This window comes from Triticum urartu, chromosome 6A (genome assembly GCF_056163025.1).
Source record: "Triticum urartu cultivar PI428250 chromosome 6A, HENAU_Tu73, whole genome shotgun sequence".
Lineage (NCBI taxonomy): Eukaryota > Viridiplantae > Streptophyta > Magnoliopsida > Poales > Poaceae > Triticum > Triticum urartu.
Genome location: NC_141878.1, coordinates 346,836,367 through 346,855,774, shown reverse-complemented (window position 1 = coordinate 346,855,774; position 19,408 = coordinate 346,836,367).

Here is a 19,408-nt window from a genome sequence, read left to right as displayed (position 1 = left end):
GACTACGGTCCTAGGAATTATGAGGTCATTTGGACAAAGATTTAATATAGTTGAAGTGCAACTACCAAATCTGGTCCAGAAATCAAATGATGAAGAAGCACTCACTAGGAGTGATGGATTAGGCTAAAACTTGACAAAGCTTGATGATTTGGGCATATAATGATGCTGTAAAAATTTCATACCAAATGGACTTGCCAAGATGGTACTTCCTTCACGTCTATTATTTCTGCCCAGAAACTTGAGAAAAATCTTCAGGCCAAATGGCTGACTGAAATGAGCAAAAATTTTGTGGAGGTAGGTTACAGGGCTAGGATAAGGCTTGGGAATGTTTTAAGCCATAATGGAGCAATATATAATATACTTGCTTCACAAACTGAAAATGTGGACAGAAATAGATAATTGCTCCTGTGCTCACATAGTTCAATGGAATGAGCTGAATTTTGGTGGAAAATGATGATATGGTCATTAGAGACAGATGGAAAAGTTTCAGCTCATTTTGATCATCTATGAGGGTACTTCCCTCACAGACAAGCAATCTGACCAGAAACTTGAGAAAATTGCCAAGGAATATTGGATAGATGAATTGAGCTGATTTTTGGAATCTAGAGCTGATTTATCAATGTTAAATACCCTGCAAAATTTCACCTCCAATGGATCAAGGGTTCAAGCACTTCCTTTGCAAAAATTTCAGATAGGGCAGAAACTTGCATTGGATCATGTGCTCAAATTATGATCTTTGAATCATGGATTTGGATGGAAATGGTGAAGGTATATCAAGTAAAAGCTCCACAAATTATTTGGGAATTTTCCTTGCTATAAAAATGGTAGCTCCTTTGGAAAATGGCAGAAATGCAATATTGGCTTAAAATAGGAAAAGGCAATTTCCCTTATTTAAAAGTGGCCAATATTTTTGCGAGAGCTGAGATTAGGCACAAATATCATCTCCACAAATTCTCATGAATTTAGGAGATGACTAGCTATGCCTTTGGATTTTATTCGTCAGAAAGACAAGTAAAGGAATAAATCACAAATGAAAACTATTGCATAGGACTTACCAATATTTTTGCATATCCAGGGTTTAGAAAGGTAGGATGGTCTGTGGGAACAATTGGGAAGATCAAAAGATCAAGGAAAATGATGACTCCTTTGTATTCACAAAGGGCATATTCAAAGTCCAAAAATTGGAATTAGGGTTTGAGATGCTGCAAATGAGGTCTTGCCCACTGACAAAGACATGAGCAAGATTTTGAAAGGTTGGAAATGCCAAGAATTCTTAGAGTCATCCAGCAAACTTAGGCGAAAAATTTAAAAACAAATGCCAGGAAGGAATAACAGCACAAAAATTGATAACCCAATTTTGGGGCGGTTACACCAAATGAGGTGCGGCTTTTGCCCACACGATCATGATACAACGACGGAGAGCATGGAGGGGGTTTAGATGGGCTAGTGGGCTATTTTGGAGGGGTGCTGGGTTGCAAACGACCTCCAAATGGAACAAAATTTGACAGGCGGCCTACCGGTGATGTACCAAGGCCACTCGACAAATCTCAGCCCATTCCAAGAACATTTTTCTCCCGCTCACGAAACGAGATCAGAGAGATGCAACAGGTGCATGTGGGAGTGTCGGATTCCGAAACGGACAACGGGGAAAATGACCGGATGCATCAGACGAACACGAATACAAATGAGATGCACATGATGACATGAGATGGAATGCATGACATGAAAAAAATGCAAAACGAACACAAAAACCAACCGCAAAGGAAATAACATATCACATAGCCAGAAATGGCAAGAGTTGGAGTTACAATTATGGAAAGTTACATCCGGGGCGTTACAACTCTCCACCACTACAAGAGGATCTCGACCCGAGATCTAGGAGTGAAAGAACTCCGGATATTCGGAACAGAGGTGATCCTCGCGCTCCCAGGTGGTTCTTGGTCGGAATGGTGAGACCACTTAAATTTCAGGATTTTGATTGACTTCTTGCGAGTTTTGCTCTCGGCTTCTTCAAGAATGGCAACGGGATGCTCATTACAAGACAAGTCTTCTTGGAGATCAATCCCTTCGAAGTTGATAGTGCGCTCAGGCATCTTGAAGCACTTGCGAAGCTGTGACACATGAAACACATCGTGCACGTTTACGAAGTTGGACGAAAGCTCGAGTTGATAGGCGAGGTCGCCTCTTTTGGCAGTGATCTTGAAAGGACCCACGTATCTCGGGGCAAGCTTCCCTTTGATACCGAAGCGTTGTGTGCCTTTCATTGGAGAGACTCGGAGGTAGAAATGGTCTCCGATCTCGAAAGCGAAGTCACGGTGCTTGCTATCATAGTAACCCTTCTGGCGCGATTGCTCAACTTTGAGATTTTCACGGATGACTTTACACATTTCTTCAGCTTATGTGATCAAGTTGTTGCCAAGAAGTTGGCGTTCACTTGTCTCGGACCAATTGAGAGGAGTACGTCACTTTCTGCCATAAAGGATTTCGAATGGGCCCTTGCCCGAACTTGCTTGGAAGCTATTGTTGTAGGATAACTCGGCACATGGGAGACAATATTCCCACTTCATATCCAAAGAGATGACACAGGTTCTGACCATGTCTTCGAGGATTTGATTGAGAAACTCGACTTGGCCACTTGTTTGAGGATGGAAAGTCGTGCTGAAGCGAATGTTGGTGCCCATGGCCTTCTGGAAAGAGTCCCAGAACTTAGACGTGAAAATGCTTCCACGGTCCGAGGAGATCAATTGCGGAATACCGTGCAACAAGACAATTCTGGAGGTGTATAGCCCTGCCAACGGAGCTGTCGTGGTAGATTCTTTGATTGGAAGGAAATGAGCCACTTTTGTAAGCTTGTCAATGACAACGAAGATAGCATCATTCCCACGCTTGGACTTGGGAAATCCAGTGACAAAGTCCATTTTGATAAGATCAAACTTCCATTCTGGAATAGCAAGAGGTTGGAGGAGACCAGCTGGTCGTTGATGTTCCGCTTTCACCCTTCGACAGACATCACATTCATTCATGAATTGAGCAATCTCTCGCTTCATTCGAGTCCACCAATACGACTGCTTGAGGTCATGGTACATCTTCGAACTGCCTGGATGAATGGAAAGAAGAGAATTGTGCGCTTCGTTCATTATGACCTTCCGTAGATCACCTTTAGGAACCACAATCTGGTCCTCGAAGAATAAGGTGTCCCTGTCATCAATGCGATAACACTTGTATTTGGGTAAGCCCTTGGCAATACCGTGTTTCACCCTCTTCACGATGGTATCAAGGAGTTGTGCCTCACGAATTTGGTCTTCCAAAGTTGGAGTGACTTGAAGGTTGGCAAGAAAACCTTGAGGAACAACTTTGAGGTTGAGCTTGCGGAAAGCTTCACAAAGATGTGGTTGGAATGGCTTGAGAATTAAGCTATTACAATAAGCCTTCCTGCTCAAAGCATCTGCAATCACATTGGCCTTGCATGGAGTATATTAAATACTTGGATTGTACTCTTGAATCATTTTGACCTAACAAGTTTGCCTGAGGTTGAGGTTGGGTTGAGTGAAGATATATTTGAGGCTCTTGTGATCGGTGAAAATGTCCACTTGCCTTCCCAACAAGAGATGTCTCCATGTTATTAATGCATGGACAACTGTCGCCAACTCAAGATCGTGAGTGGGGTAGTTCCTTTCATTGGGATTCAACTTACAAGAAGTATAGGCAACAACTTTCTTCTCTTGCATTAACATGGCACCGAGACCTTGCAATGAGGCATCACAGAAAACTTCGAATGGCTTGGATTCATCAGGAGGAGTTAGGATAGGAGCTGAGACTAGCTTCTCTTTGAGAGTGTTGAAAACAATGTCACACTCAGGAGTCTAGGAATATTTGACATGCTTCTGGAGGAGGTTGGAAAGAGGCTTAGCAATCTTTGAGAAATTCTCAACAAATCTTCGGCAATAGCTTGCAAGCCCAAGGAAACTGCGGAGCTGCTTGACATTCTGAGGAGGCTCCCAATTGACAATTGCCAAAATCTTCTCTGGATTCACAGCAATGCCCCTAGCGGAGATGATGTGACCAAGGTAAAGAACTTCATCAAGCCAAAACTCACATTTGGAGAACTTCGCGTAGAATTGATACTCTCTGAGCTTGTCAAGCACGAATCACAAATGTTTGGCATGATCCTTCTTATTCTTGGAGAACACCAAGATATCATCGAGATACACCAGGACGAATTCATTTGTGTAGGGGTTGAAGATGAAGTTCATCATACAAGAGAATGTTGGAGAGGCATTGACAAGGCCGAAAGACATGATAGTATATTCATAAGAACCAAAGCTTGTTCTGAATGCTCTCTTGGGGATTTCTTCTTCACGAATGCGAATCTGATGATAACCCATATGAAGGTCAAGCTTGGAGAACACCTTTGCACATTTAAGTTGCTCGAATAGATCATTGATGTTGGGAAGTGGATACTTGTTCTTGATTGTCTTCTTGTTCAATGGATGATAATCGACGCAAAGTCGGTCTGTGCCACCCTTCTTTGGACAAAAAGAACACCACAACCCCAGGGAGATGAACTCGGTCTGATCAAACCCACATGCTCTTATTCATTGAGATGTTTCTTCAATTCCTTCAGCTCCTTTTGTCCAAGTTTGTATGGACGCTTGCAAACGGGTTCAGTACCGGGCTCAAGATTGATAACGAACTCAACTGGCTGGTGAGGAGGCATACCCGGAAGCTATTCTGGAAAGACATCTTGGTACTCACAAACAACTGGAATCTGAGAGATAGCGTCTAACTCACTCTTCTCATTGAAAGAGAACAACCAAATGGTTTCATCATGAGCAGCACAGATGATCACATCCTAAGAAGAGTGTGTCAATTTAATCTCCCTGGCAGCATAATCAAGGGTAGCCTTGTGCTTAGAAAGCCAATCCATTCCAAGAATTAGATCAATATCCGAGTCGCCAATAACCATTGGAGACGACAAAAATTTATAGTTTCCCATCTTGATGCCAACATCCGGAGCCATCATTTTGGTATTCATGAACAAACTCGGAGAGGAAACCGATATCATCTTAGGCAGATCAACAATATGAAAATTGTGCATGGATGCAAAAGGCCTTGATATGAATGAAATAGATGCACCAGTATCAAATAAAACATTTGCAGGAATACCATTAAATGGAAGATTACCCATGATCACTTCTGAAGAATCCTCTGCTTGAGCTGCATTCATCATGTTCACCCTTGCAGCCTTGGGATTATGCTTGACCACTGCACTGCTTGAGGACCTCACAGGAGGAGGAGGCGGAAGGCGCCTTTGGTTGAAGAACTTGTTTGCATAGTGACCTTTCCGCTGACACTTGTTGCAAGTAACTTCTGTGAGTGGATGATGATAAGGAGTAGGAGGACCTTACTTCGGAGCTTGAGTGTGAGACTTGTTCTGATAGGCTGGGTTGGGTGGGTGGGAAAATCCATGGCCACCTTTGTTCTTCTGCTGGTAAGGCCGACAAAACGGAGGAGGTGGAGGAAGCCAGAACATCTGCTGCTTAGCTACCTCTTGTGAGGAAGAAGAAGACTGAAGTGCATTCCGGAATCTCTTCTTTGAAGCCTCGCACTTAAGCTGAGCACTTTCTTGCTTGAGGGCCATGTTATAGAACTGATCGAACTGAGTAGGCTAAACAAGAATGAGCGCTATCTGCAGATCCTCTCTGAGGTCACCCCTGAAGTGATAGATCATGCATTAGGAACGTCCTGCCTTGCGCAGCGAGCATGTTTTTCAAACCGGATGTTGTATTGATACACGTACATGCTTCTTTGCATGAGATTGTGGAATTCCTCATGCTTGCTCTCAACAACACTTGTTGGAATGTGATGAGCTTTAAAATCCCGGGAGAAGTCATCCTAGGTAATCACTCGACCTCCTTTGGAATCTTTGTATTGCTGATACCAATCAGCTGCTTGGTCCTTGAGCTGAAAAGAAGCAAACTTGACATAGTCCTCAAGCCTGACATTGCTAAATTCAAAATTCTTGCTGATGTCCACGAGCCAATCATCGGCGTCCATGGCCTCGGCACAGTTGCTGAAAGACTTTGGCTGATTTGCAAGAAACTGGTTAAGGGTAGCAAACTGAGGCTGATTGTTGAATTGTCCTTGAACTTGATTCCGTTGGTCTTCGTGGCCTTGGTTGCACTCTTGCAAGAGTTGCAAAAGCATCTGGGTATTGGTGTTGGTGGCTTCCATGACAGCTTTCCATGCCTCCGATGGCGGAGGAGGTGCCATAGGCGGAGGGTTCGCCTAATCTCCATCATTGCGGTCCGGATTCAGACGCGTTGGAGGGGCCATCCTGAAGAGGGTGACATCCGTTAGAACCGTGATAGACAAATAGACAAGCTGAATTAATGGATAGAAAATGCAACATATAGTCTTCACAATAAACATTCGAACAGAGATTGAATGAATGAATTCAAAAGTTAACATTACACGACCATTAAGGTGAGAAGCCACTTAGATAAAGGTTGATGAAGGAAACAACAAGGTACAACAGGAACAAATAAATGGTAAGGATCACCCAATCACATACCAAATATCTAGTGTTAGGGATACAGGGAGGCACAATATATATCACACAACTAACAAGCCCTACGCTCCAACTGTATCCATCCGTCAACACATAACCTAGAAAACTCCGGAAATCGTGTACCTCAACCTTCGAAAAGCATCCGTTATAAGAGTTGTGGCAATACTCCCGAACTCCATCCCCAGTACTAGGTGGCGTCAAGGTTATCTCACCACTAACTGTACAAAAGAGATTTTCGATGTCGGCTGTCCGATTTCGGGCTCCGCAAAACCCTTAAGATTCGAACACAGGGGCGTGACGAACATCTCTCCCACTACACGTCTACCTAGCGCCTCGCTCTTCTCCTGGTGGTGGGAATGGAATGCAAGCCAGCAAACAAGTAGAGCACACAAGTGTTTACCCAGGTTCAGGCCACCTTGCAGTGTAAAACCCTACGTCCTGCTCTAGTGGACTGGCCTCGCGAGGGCTCGAGTATGAACAAGTACAGTAGTTTCCTGAGCTCAGGAGGCGAGCTCAAGAAGGGTGAGGAGGCGGATCTTCTTGCTCCTTTTCTAGTCTAAGTCCCAATGGGCCGATCCCCCTCTATGATGGAACCCTAGCTACTTATATAGGCGGCCAGGGTCCTCTTCCCCCGAAATGTTTAGGGAGGAAGGGAATCCCACAACGGCCATTTGAGCGGGAACATAAGGACGCTCCTATCCTGACAAAAGGTGGTCTTCGCCTGCAAAGAGGGCAGGCGGTGACGCGATGGTGGGCTCGGCGATGACATCCTTCCTGCCGTCCTTGCGGTCTTTGGTCTTGTTGCACCAAAGGGGAAACCTTTGTCTCGCCCCTCGGGAACCTGCACCTGTGTGGTCTCCTTTGCAACGATATGGAAACTGCGCCAGCTGGCGCGCGCTCGTGCCCGCTGGCATGGTTCGTCATGGCTTGCGTCACTGCCTCCTCCTGAGGCAGCCCTTGCCATGAGATCTCCGCCTTCCCGAAGCAGCCTAGCCGAGGCCACTCTAGGGAGAGGTCTTGGTCACCCCTCCGGCGTAGCCTAGGTGAGGCCGCTCCCTGAGGAGGTCTGGGTCGTTCTCCTTGCGAGGGTCTTGAGCAGTTGGTCGATCAGCTGGGCCCTACCGGGCTGTACCAGGAACGCGACGTGGGCTGCAGACAGGCAAGTCTAGGTACCCCGGTTCCCAATACGCCGACAGTTGCCCCCGGGCCCAAGGCGCGCGTGGAGTTGGCTTCTGGGCGAAGCCTAGTCGAGGACGAAGCGCCGCGGGCTCCAAAGACTGCGGGCTAGGCTAGCGCGTGACGGTTGGATGGGACGTGGCGACTCCACTCCCCACGCAACCTTGGTAATCGTGTGATTAGACGACTCCCTAGAGCGAGCGATGCGGCCATCATGGCCATGACCAAGCGATGGTTGGCTTTCCTCACCCTATAAATGAGGCCCTGGGAGGAAGTCCCCGGGCCATCTTCAAGCCAGCGCCACCATCCTCCCTCCTTCCCTTGTTCCCCTTCGCCCCAAGATTTCCATGGCGCCGCTGAGGAAGTCCTCCGCCACTGAGGAAGTCCTCCGCCGCAGAGAGGGGCAAGGGTGTGAAGGAGCTAGTTTCGCCGCCGCTGAAGAGGGGCCGCGGGCGTCCCTGCAAGCATGCCGCCACGGCCGTGACGGTTCCTCGGGGAAGCGGGTGCGGCTTCTCGGGCTCTCCTCTTGGTGCGGCTTCTCGGGCTCTCCTCGGTGGAAGCGGGTGCAACTCCACTCCTCCGATGCAGCCTCCGAATTCGTGATGTGGGTGGAGAAACACGGAAGCATGTGGCTCCGGCTTCCCCGCTGGTTCCGCGCCGAACTGCCGGAAGAAGGGCCCGACGGTGTTTGGCTGCAAGCCGACGGGTGCTGTAGCGGAGCCTTCTGGGTGGGGGTCGAGGTCCTTGCTTTAGGCGACGTGTTCCTTTGTCGTGGCTGGCAATCCTTCGCCCGTGCGCGCCGGCTGCAGGGAAAGTGCACCCTCCACTTCAAGTACGATGGGGTGTCGTCGCTGCTCGTCAAGGCCATCTTGGAGGGAGGAAGGCGCCTTGGGTGTTTCCCAGAGATGGATGACGACGAGGAGGGTGGCGATGGCATCCTGAGGGGCAGCTCTTCCTCTGAAGGCAAGCTCGCCCTGGGCAGGCACCGCGGGTCCCCCCTCTGTGGCAGTAGTAGCTCCTCTAGCAGCGGCGGCTACCCTGGGCGGCCGCTCTGGCGCGCCCGGCTCGCCAAGGAGGAGGGGCCCTCGCGCCGCCGCTCTTCGGTGAAGTGCGAGGAGTAGGGCTCCGACTTGGTTGAGGTGCTGACTACACTGATCCACAAGCTCCGAACCCACCTGGCCCTCGTTTTAGATTTTCTTCATTTCCTTCCTATATTTAGTTTAAGCTGCCTCGGGTGGGCGTGTAATGAATAATGACATGTATGCATGAAATGGAAGTCTGCTGTTATTTTCGTTCTGGATGAAATTACTTAGCTTGTGTGCTGGACTTGTCGTGAGACGAAGTCCTGAGGCGGGTGTCCTCCTGATGTCACGAGCCCCCAGGCGAGTTATGAGGACCGCCGGGCTCGGAGCCCCCGAGCGTAGGTGAGCTTTGGTGAGTTGAGGAGGGCTCGCGCCCTTGAGCTCACTTAAGAGCATGGAGCGAGTACTGATATGCCAAGGCCCGAGCAGGCTTGGTGAAGTAAGTCATGAGGGCTGAAGAGCCTGACGCCAGAGCCTGAGCAGGCTTGGCAAGGTGAGGTCGTGAGGTCACGGTAACCGAGAGCTGAGACCGGCCGTATCCCATCCCCCACATGCGAGGCGCGCAAGGGAGGATAAGCGGCGCAGCCCGGCCCAAAGAACTGAACTTGAGAGCAGCGCGAGAAGAACGAGCGAAACTATAGCAAACCGCAATAAACTCGGAAAACTTCATAGCATGGGGTAGAGGAAGGGCTGACAGCCAAGGAAGTAGAAAAGGCTGACAGCCAAACACCAAGGCAAAAAAAAGGAAAAAGGTCACCTTCGACCCCTAGCTACGTCTTCTTCCCAACGCGGAGCTAAGGACTGCCACTGGGACGTGGGTGGGAGCCCGATCTGAGGGCCCGTAGGCAACGCACAGGAGACTCCGAGGTGTGTACAGCTCCAACTCATTATTACGTGAGAGTGTCACGAGTGGAGACCTTCACGGGCACGGAGCCTTGATTATGGATAGAACCTCCTGAGGTGCTGAATGTTCCAGGAATTATGGATGAGTATCCCATCCTGCGTCTCCAGGTGCACAGCGCCAGGCCTAGAGACATGGGCGATTCTGAACGGGCCCTCCCACATAGGCGAGAGCATGTGTAGCCCTTCCCTGGAGAGGACCCGCCTCAGGACCAAGTCACCAACTTCCAATGTTCTTGAGCGGATGCTGCAGCAATGATACCGCCGTAGCGCCAGCTGATATCGCGCTGCCCTGAGCGCAGCTCCGCGGCGGCCCTCCTCGCCGAGCACGAGGTCCATCCGCCTGGCGGCGTCCTGGCGTTCCTCATCGAAAGCCAAGACCCGTGGGGCGCAACGCTTGACCTCGTGAGGGAGGACTGCTTCCGCACAATAAACGAGAAAGAACGGGGTTTCTCCCATAGGTTTGGTTGCGGTGGTGCGGATTGACCACAGCATGGATTGGAGCTTGTCGATCCAGCCCCTGCCACAGGCCTCGAGCTTTTTCTTGAAGCTGCGCGTCTTTAGGCCATGCAGGACCTCTGCGTTGGCGCGTTCGGCCTGACCATTGCTCCTTGGGTGGGCCACTGAGGCGTAGCAGATCTGCGTTCCAAGGTTAGCACAATATGATCTGGAGAGATTGCTCGTGAACTGCGAACCGTTATCTGTGATGATGCGGTTGGGGACGCCGAAGCGGGTCACGAGGCCCTTGATGAACTTGACGGCCGATCTTGCGGGAATCGTGCGCACCGGCTCCACCTCGGCCCACTTGGTGAACTTGTCGACGGCGACATAGAGGAAACGGTAGCCCCCTGCCGCTTGGGGGAATGGTCCCAGGATGTCCAGCCCCCAGACCGCGAAGGGCCAGGAGAGCGGGATGGTCTGAAGATCTTGCGCTGGCTGATGGATTTGCTTGGCATGGAACCGGCATGCCTCGCAGGCTCGCACGAGCTCCGTGGAGTCGTCCAACGCTGTGGGCTAGTAGAAGCCGCTACGAAAGACCTTTCCCTCGAGGGTGCGGGATGATGAATGATGGGCACAATCCCCTCCGTGGATGTCGGCCAGCACCTCCTGTCCTTGCCTCCTCGAGATGCATTTTAGCGAGACGCCATTAGGGCGCCACCTGTAGAGCTCACTGTCTTGGATGCAGTAGGCCGAGGCATGCCGAGCAACACGTTCCGCGCCTTCCTCCTTCTCCGGCAAGGAGCCGCACAGTAGGTATGCCTTGAGTTCCTCAGTCCAGCAATCTTCCTCAGGTTCAGCAGCGAGCAGCAGGCGGGCTCCGGAGGGCGGTCCACAGGGTGGTGCGCCGACCTCGGGAGCCGCTGGCAGCCCCTCACGCGTGGATGCCGGCTCCGTAGTAGGTGGCGCCGCCGATGGCCTGAGTAAGCGCTCCTCGAAGACACCTGGTTCCTGCGGCTCTCATCGGGAGGCCCGCTTGGCAATGTCGTCTGCTTCCTTATTCGTGCCCCTCGGCACGTGTTGCAGCTCTAGCCCTAGGAACCGCTTCTCCATCTTGCGCACCTCCTCCAGATACGCTTCCATGTGTTCGTCCTTGGGCTTGTACTCTTTTGTTAGAGAAGTTGACGAGGAGCTGCGAGTCGCCTTTGATGGTGAGACGCTTCACCCCTAATGCGGCCGCGGCCTTGAGCCCGGCGATTAGGCCCTCGTACTCCGCGATGTTGTTGGAGACCTTTTCGCCACGCTGGAAGCAAAGTTGCATAGCATAGCGGAGCTTGTCCTGAGTGGGTGATACCAGCACGGCGCCAGCCCCCGCGCCAAGGCGCAAGAAGGCACCATCAAAATATACCACTCATCCATCCGGAGTTTCGTCGCCTGGGGCCAGCGAGCGGTCCTCGCCAGCCCCCTGGTCCGGAGCGTCGGTCCACTCTCCCATGAAATCATCCAACGCTGCCCCTTGATGACCCACGTGGTGCTGAACTCCAGCTAGAACGCCTGCAGCTCGATGTTCCACTCAGCAACCCTCCCGACGATGTTCGGGCTCCGGAGTACCTTCTCCAGGGGGTAGGCGGAGACGACCTTGATGGGATGGCCTTGAAAATAGTGGCGCAGCTTCCTGGAAGCAACGAGGAGCGCCAGCAGCAGCTTTTGGGGCATGTGGTAGCCTGAGCGAGCGTCGCGGAGCACCGTGCTGACGAAGTACACGGGATGCTCCATGAGGGTTGGTGATGCGGGACCCTCAGGCGCTTCCGATGGCTCAGGAGCTCTACACAGGCCGGCAGGGTCGCCAGACGTTGCGGCCGTGTCGGCTCCGGAGGTCGTGTCATGGGGCAGCGGAGTTCCGGAGGGCATTGGGTCGTTCCGCGAGCTCTGGCCACTGACCCTTTCCTCTAGTGCCACTACCAGTGCCGCGCTGGCGGAGTGAGGCATAGCGACGAGATAAAGGATCTAGGGCTCCTGAGGCCTTGGCGCCACCATAACCGGCGGGCTGGTGAGGTACTTCTTGAGATCATGGAAGGCAGCGTCGGCCTCCGGAGTCCACTCAAAAGGCCCCTTCCTCTTCATGATCTTGAAGAAGGGGAGGGCGCGCTCGCCGAGCTTCGAGATGAAACGACCCAAGGACGTCACACATCCCGCAAGTTTCTACATTTGCTTCAGGGTTGTGGGCCGCTTATTTCTCTCGATGGCTTTGACCTTCTCCAGGTTGGCTTCAATGCCCCGGTGCGAGACCAGGAATCCCAGGAGCTTGCCCGAGGGGACCCCAAACACACATTTTTTTTCCGGGTTGAGGCACAAGTTCACCTTGCGAAGGATGGCGAACGTTTCCTCCAAGTCCCTGACAAGGGTCTTGGCCTCCTTGGACTTGACCATGATGTCGTCGACGTAGGCCTCTGTGTTCCTCCCGAGCTGAGGGCCGAGGGTGATGTGCATCAGCCGCTGGAAGGTGGCGCCTGCGTTCCTCAGCCCGAACGGCATGCAGATGTAGCAATAGGTCCCGCATGGGGTCAGGAACGACGTCTTCTCGACGTCTTGTACTGCCATTTTGATCTCGTGGTAGCCCAAGAAGGCATTGAGGAAGCAAAGCGGGTCGCACTCGGCCGTTGAGTCCACGATCTGGTCGATGCGAGGGAGAGGAACGGGTCTTGAGGGCAGAACTTATTGAGGCTCGTGTAGTCGACGCACATGCGCTCTTTGCCCCCTTTCTTCGGGACGATGAGGGGTTGGCCAACCATTCAAGGTGGCGCACCTCCCGGATAACGCCTGCTTCTTCCAGCTTCCGGGTCTCTTGGACGATGAAGGCCTGCCTTTCCGGAGCCTGCTGCCGCGCCTTTTGCTTGATAGGTCGTGCGTTCGGGCACACCGTAAGGTGTGTTCGATGATGTGCCTAGGTAGCCCGACCAGTTCGGTCGCCTTCCATGCGAACACGTGCTTGTTCGCCCTGAGGAAGGCCACCAATGCCTCCTCTTGCTCTCGAAGCAGGCCCGCGCCGATGGTGAAAGTGGAGCTCGCATCTCCCTCATCGACGGGTACCTACTTGGTCTCGGCGCGATCCTGAGAGAAGAGTTGTTTCTTTTTGTCTGGAGTGGCTTCGGCGGCCTCCGGAGCCTCCTCTGCACTTGGGCGAGCCGCGGCAGCAGCTCGATAAGCATGCTCGAGGACCTGAAGGCCGGCCTTGGTGTCTCCTTTGATGCTGATGGTCCCACTGCTCCCGGGCATGTTGATGATGTTGTAGCCCGGGTGAGTCGCCGCCATGAACTTGGCCATGGCCGGGGAGCCGAGGATGGCGTTGTAGGGCAGGTGTACAGGCGCGACGTCGAAGTCGATGAGCTCGGTCCGGTAATTGGCGTGCGTCTTGAAGGTGACGGGGAGGCGGACCTGCCCGAGCGGGACGACCGAGCCCGCGACTCCCGAGAAGGGTTTGGTGGGGAGGAGCTGCCCGTAGGCCACCGGCAGACGACCAAATGCCTCCGTAGAGAGGATGCTGAGCCCACCGGCAGTCAAGTGTCAAGCCCCGCCCCAGGCGGCCGGTGTCGGAGCATCTCCTGGGCAGTTAGAAGCGCCACCGGCGAGGCCAGGGGAAATGGGAGTGGCGTAGCGGGCCACTCCCCAGTGGCTGGGCCGGTGATGGGGTCGTCGACGTGGAGGACGAAGCGCCCGTGAGTGATGCGGTCCGCCAATGCCACCCGGGCCACGGGACGACTCCAGCCTCCGCGCGGATGCCGCCGGCAGGTGTCACCATGGCGACACAGGGCAAAAGAGGGGAGGCGAGGTTGTCGGAGAGGCGAGATTTTGACACGCCCCCTACCTGGCGTGCCAAATGTCGGATTTCGGGCTCCGTAAAACCCTTAAGATTCCAACACAGGGGCGTGACGAAGATCTCTCCCACTACACGTCTACCTAGTGCCTCACTCTTCTCCTGGTGGTGGGAATGGAATGCAAGCCAGCAAACAAGTAGAGCACACAAGAGTTTACCCAGGTTCAAGCCACCTTGCGGTGTAAAACCCTACGTCCTGCTTTAGTGGATTGGCCTCACGAGGGCTCGAGTATGAACAAGTACAGTGGTTTCCTGATCTCAGGAGGCGAGCTCAAGAAGGGTGAGGAGGCGGATGTTCTTGCTCCTTTTCTAGTCTAAGTCCCAATGGGCCGATCCCCCTCTATGATGGAACCCTAGCTACTTATATAGGCGGCCAGGGTCCTCTTCCCCCGAAATGTTTAGGCGGGAAGGGAATCCCACAACGGCCGTTTGAGCGAGAACACAAGGACACTCCTATCCTGTAAAAAGATGGTCTTCGCCTGCAAAGAAGGCAGGCGGTGACGCGGTGGTGGGCTCGGCGATGGCTTCCTTCCTGCCGTCCTTGCAGTCTTCGGTCTTGTTGCACCAAAGGGGAAACCTTTGTCTCACCCCTCGGGAACCTGCGCCTGTGCGGTCTCCTTTGCACCGATATGGAAACTGCGCCCGCTGGTGCCCGCTGGCAACACTATTCTTGGATTGTTGCCAGAAATCAAAGGGGATTTGTTGATAAGCAACTTGATAATGCTAAAGTTTGTATGGATAATGTGTTTCAAGTTACTTTTGCAAAACCTCCTCACAAAAATGCACCTAAGGAAAATAAAGAGAAAGATGATAATACTTGAATCTGTGAATCATGCCTAGCTAGGGGAATCAAATGATAGCGCTTGTTGGGAGGCAAACCAATGAATAAATTTTGTTTTTGCCTCTTTCTTTCTGTTCTTGAGTGTTGATACGTCTCCAACGTATCTATAATTTTTGATTATTCCATCCTGTTGACATAGTATTTATAATCATTTTAGGGTCATTTTATATCATTTTTGGTATTAACCTATTGACATAGTGCCAAGTGCCAGTTGCTGTTTTTTGCATGTTTTTTACATCACAGAAAATCATTACCAAACGGAGTCCAAATGCCACGAAACTTTACGGAGATTTTTTATGGACCATAAGACACCTAATGGGCCAAGGTTGCGCCTGGGGGTGCTCCGAGGAGAGCACGACCCACCAGGGCATGCCAGGAGGCCTAGGCGTGCCCACGTGGTTTGTCTCCACCTCGGTGCCCCCCGGAACCGCCTCTTTGCTCTTTAAATACCCCAATATTCCAGAAACTCTATGGGAGTAGACGAAAATCAATTCCAGCCGCCACAGAGTCCAGAACCACCGGATCTAATCTAGACACCATTACGGATGGGGTTCACCACCTCCATTGGTGCCTCTCCGATGATGCATGAGTAGTTCTTTGTAGACCTTTAGGTCCTTAGTCGCTAGATGGCTTCCTCTCTATCATTTGATTCTCAATACAATGGTCTCTTGGAGATCCATATGATGTAACTCTTTTTGCCGTGTGTTTGTTGGGATCGGATGAACTTTAAGTTTATGATCAGATCTATCTTTTTATATCCATGAAAGTATTTGAGTTTCTTCGATATCTTTATGCATGATTGCTTATAGACTTGTATTTCTTCTCTGATATTTTGTGTGCCCAACTTGATCTATTTATCTTGCAATGGAAGAAGTGCTTTGTAGTGGGTTCGATCTTACGGTGATTGATCCCAGTGACAGAAGGGGAACCAACACGTATGTATCATTGCTACTAAGGATAAAACGATGGGGTCTATCTCTACATAGATAGATCTTTTCTACATCATGTCATCATTCTTATTGCTTTACTCCGTTTCTCCATGAACTTAAAACACTAGATGCATGTTTGATAGGGGTCGATCTGTGGAGTAATAGTAGTAGATGATGTTAGTCTACTAATCTTGGACGTGATGCCTATGTAATGATCATTGCCTCGATATCTTCATGAGTATTTGAAGTTCTATCAATTGCCCAACAGTAATTTGTTTACCCACCATTTGCTATTTTTTTCGAGAGAAGCCACTAGTGAAAGCTACGGCCCCCGGGTCTCTTTCTCATATTATTTGCCTTCGCGATCTATTTTATTTGCCTTTTATTTTCAGATCTATTAAACAAAAAATATAAAAATACCTTGCTGCAATTTATTTTATTTAGCGTTTGATCTATCAATATTTACAACTCTCTCACGTCTGTTTGCCCATCTTGGGGCCCCGCTACCCGAAAGGGATTGACAACCCCTTTTACACGTCGACGTGCGAGTAGCTGTTATTTGTGTGCAGGTGATGTTTACATTATGTTGCTTGGTTCTCCTGCTGGTTCGATTACCTTGGTTTCATATCTGAGGGAAATACCTAATGTCGATGTGATGCATCATCCCTTCCTCTTTGGGGAAATACCGATGTTGCTTCAAGCGACATCAAAAGGAATTTCTAGCGTCATTGCCGGGGAGGATCAAGTCAACATAGTTTCCCATCAACACACCAATTTCTGGCGCCGTTGCCGGGGAGGAATAAGTCAAGATACTTCCCCGTCAATGCACCAATTTTTTGCGCCATTGTCGGGGAGGATTTTCAACATATACCAAGTTCCTAATCACACATCTCATATCCTCACAATTTACATTATTTTCCATTTGCCTCTCGTTTTCCTCTCCCCCCACTTCACAAAAAATTGCCATTTTATTCGCCCCTCTTTTCTGTTCGCCATTTTCTTGCCGGATCTTTTTTTGAGTGCAATCTTGTTGTGTAGTCATCATGACTGAAGAGAACACCAAGTTGTGTGATTTCTCAAATACCAACAACAATGATTTTATTGGCACTCTGCTTGCTCCTCCCTCCACTAGCGCAGAGAATTGTGATATTAATATTGCTTTGCTGAATCTTGTTATGAAAGATGAATTTTCCGGTACTCCTAATGAGGATGTCGCGTCCCATATTAATACCTTCGTGGAATTATATGCAAAAGAAAAAAGATGTGGACAATGATGTTGTGAAGATGAAATTATTTACGTTTTCTTTCCGTGATTCTGCAAAAATTTGGTTCTCTTCTTTGCCTCGCCATAGTATCGATTCTAGGAATAGGTGCAAAGATGCTTTTATCACTAAGTATTTTCTGCCCGCAATTTTTTCCCTTAGAACCCAGATCATGAATTTCAAGCAACTTGAACATGAGCATGTTGCACAATCTTCGGAAAGGACGAAAATGATGCTAAGGAATTGCTCAACTCATTGGTTAAATCTTTGGATGATCATACAAATTTTTTATGCAGATTGAATTTTGTTTCTTGTAATCCTTTAGATTCCGCCGCGGGTGGTACTTTTATGGAAATTACTTTGGGTGAAGCCACCAAATTTGTTCATAATATCATGGCAAATTATTCACAATGGCATACCGAAACAGCTCCTACTAGTAAAAAAATTAATTCGGTTGAAGAAATTTCTTCTTTAAGTGAAAAAGTTGACGCTCTTATGAAATTGGTTGGTAGTAAAAGTGCTCCTATTGGTTTCAATGATAAGCATTTGTCTACTTTGATTGAGCAAAGTAGTGATGCCGTCGATGTTAATTTTATCTCTCGAAATAATTTCAACAACAATGCTTATAGAGGTAATTTTAATCCTAGGCCTTTTCCTAGTAATTCCTCTAATAATTATGGTAATTCCTATGGAAATCCTTCTTATAATAATAATAGGGACAACTCTGATCTTGGGAATAAAATTAAAGAATTTATCAACACAAAAAAAAAATTCAACACTTCCATGAAAGAAAAGTTGAATAAGATTGATGATTTGTCTAGAAGTGTTGATATAATTTCTCATGATGTGGAAAATCTCAAGATGAAATTTTTTTTGCCTAAGGTTGATGAATCAATTAACACTCTTCATTTTTCTATGGATGAAAGTAAGAAAAGAGCCACTATGCTTAGAGCTAAAAGATAATTTTTAGAAAAAAGCGTTTTCTAGTGATTATTTTCGTAAAAGTGATGAAGATCATTAAATGATTGGTGTTTCTTCTATTGATTCCTTGTTTAGTAAAGTTAAGATTGATGAAAAAGGGACTGGAGAAGAGTCAACTTTAGTTTTAAGGCGTCCTGATGATTCAGAGGGTGAAAATCTTGTTGAGAAAATTGATAAAAGTGGGTTTGAAAAGGTCAAAACTTTAGTTAGTGATGTGCCCACTCTTTTGGATTACAAAGACATTAATTATGATAGTTGCTCTTTCATTGATTGTATTTCTTTGTTGCAATCCCTCATAAATTCACCCCATGCTTATGAACAAAATAAAGCTTTTACTAAATATATTGTTGATGCTATGATGAAAGCTCTTGAACAAAAATTGGAATTAGAAGTTTCAATTTCTAGGAAATTGCATGACGAATGGGAACCTACTATCAAAGTCAAGATTAAAAATTATGAGGGTTTTGGTTTATGTGACTTGGGTGCTAGTGTTTCTACTATTCCGAAATCGTTATGTGATGTGCTTGGTCTTACCGATATTGAATCATGTTCTTTGAATTTTCACTTGGCGGATTCTACTATTAAAAAGCCAATGGGGAGAATTAATGATGTTCTTATTATTTTAAATAGGAATTATGTTCCCATTGTCTTATCCAATTATTCTTGGTAGACCGTTTTTACGCATTATTGTTGCCATGATTGATATGAAAGAAGGCAATATTGAGCTCCAGTTTCCATTGAGGAAGGGTATGGAACAATCCCCTAGAACAAGAATTAGGCCACCATATGAATCAATCATGAGGGCATCTTATGGATCTCGAAACAAGGATGACACAACTTAGATCCTTGCTTTATGCCTAGCTAAGGGCGTAAAACTATAGTGCTTGTTGGGAGGCAACCCAATGAATAAAATTTATTTTTGCTCTTTGCTTCCTGTTCTTGAGTGTTAGTATAATTATGCTACTATTTTCATTGTTTTTTCTGTGTTTTACTTAGTGTTTGTGCCAAGTAAAGCCTTTAGGATCTTCTTGGGTGATAATTGTTTGACATTGCTAAAAAAACAGAAACTTTTGCGCTCACGGAAACAATTCTCATTTTTAACCAGAGAGCGATAAAATACCCATTCCTTTTGCAGTAGATCAACATACAAATTTCTCAGGTTGTCCTAATGTTTCAGAATGTTTGGAGTTACAGAAGTATTCGAAACACCCAGATTACTACAGACTGTTTTGTTTTTGAAAGATTCTGTTTTCTTTGCGTTTTGTGCTTATTTTGATAGCTCTATGGTTTTATTTGATGAGTTTTGGCCATAGAAAAGTTTCAATATAGTAGATATAATGCAAGAACAAAAAAT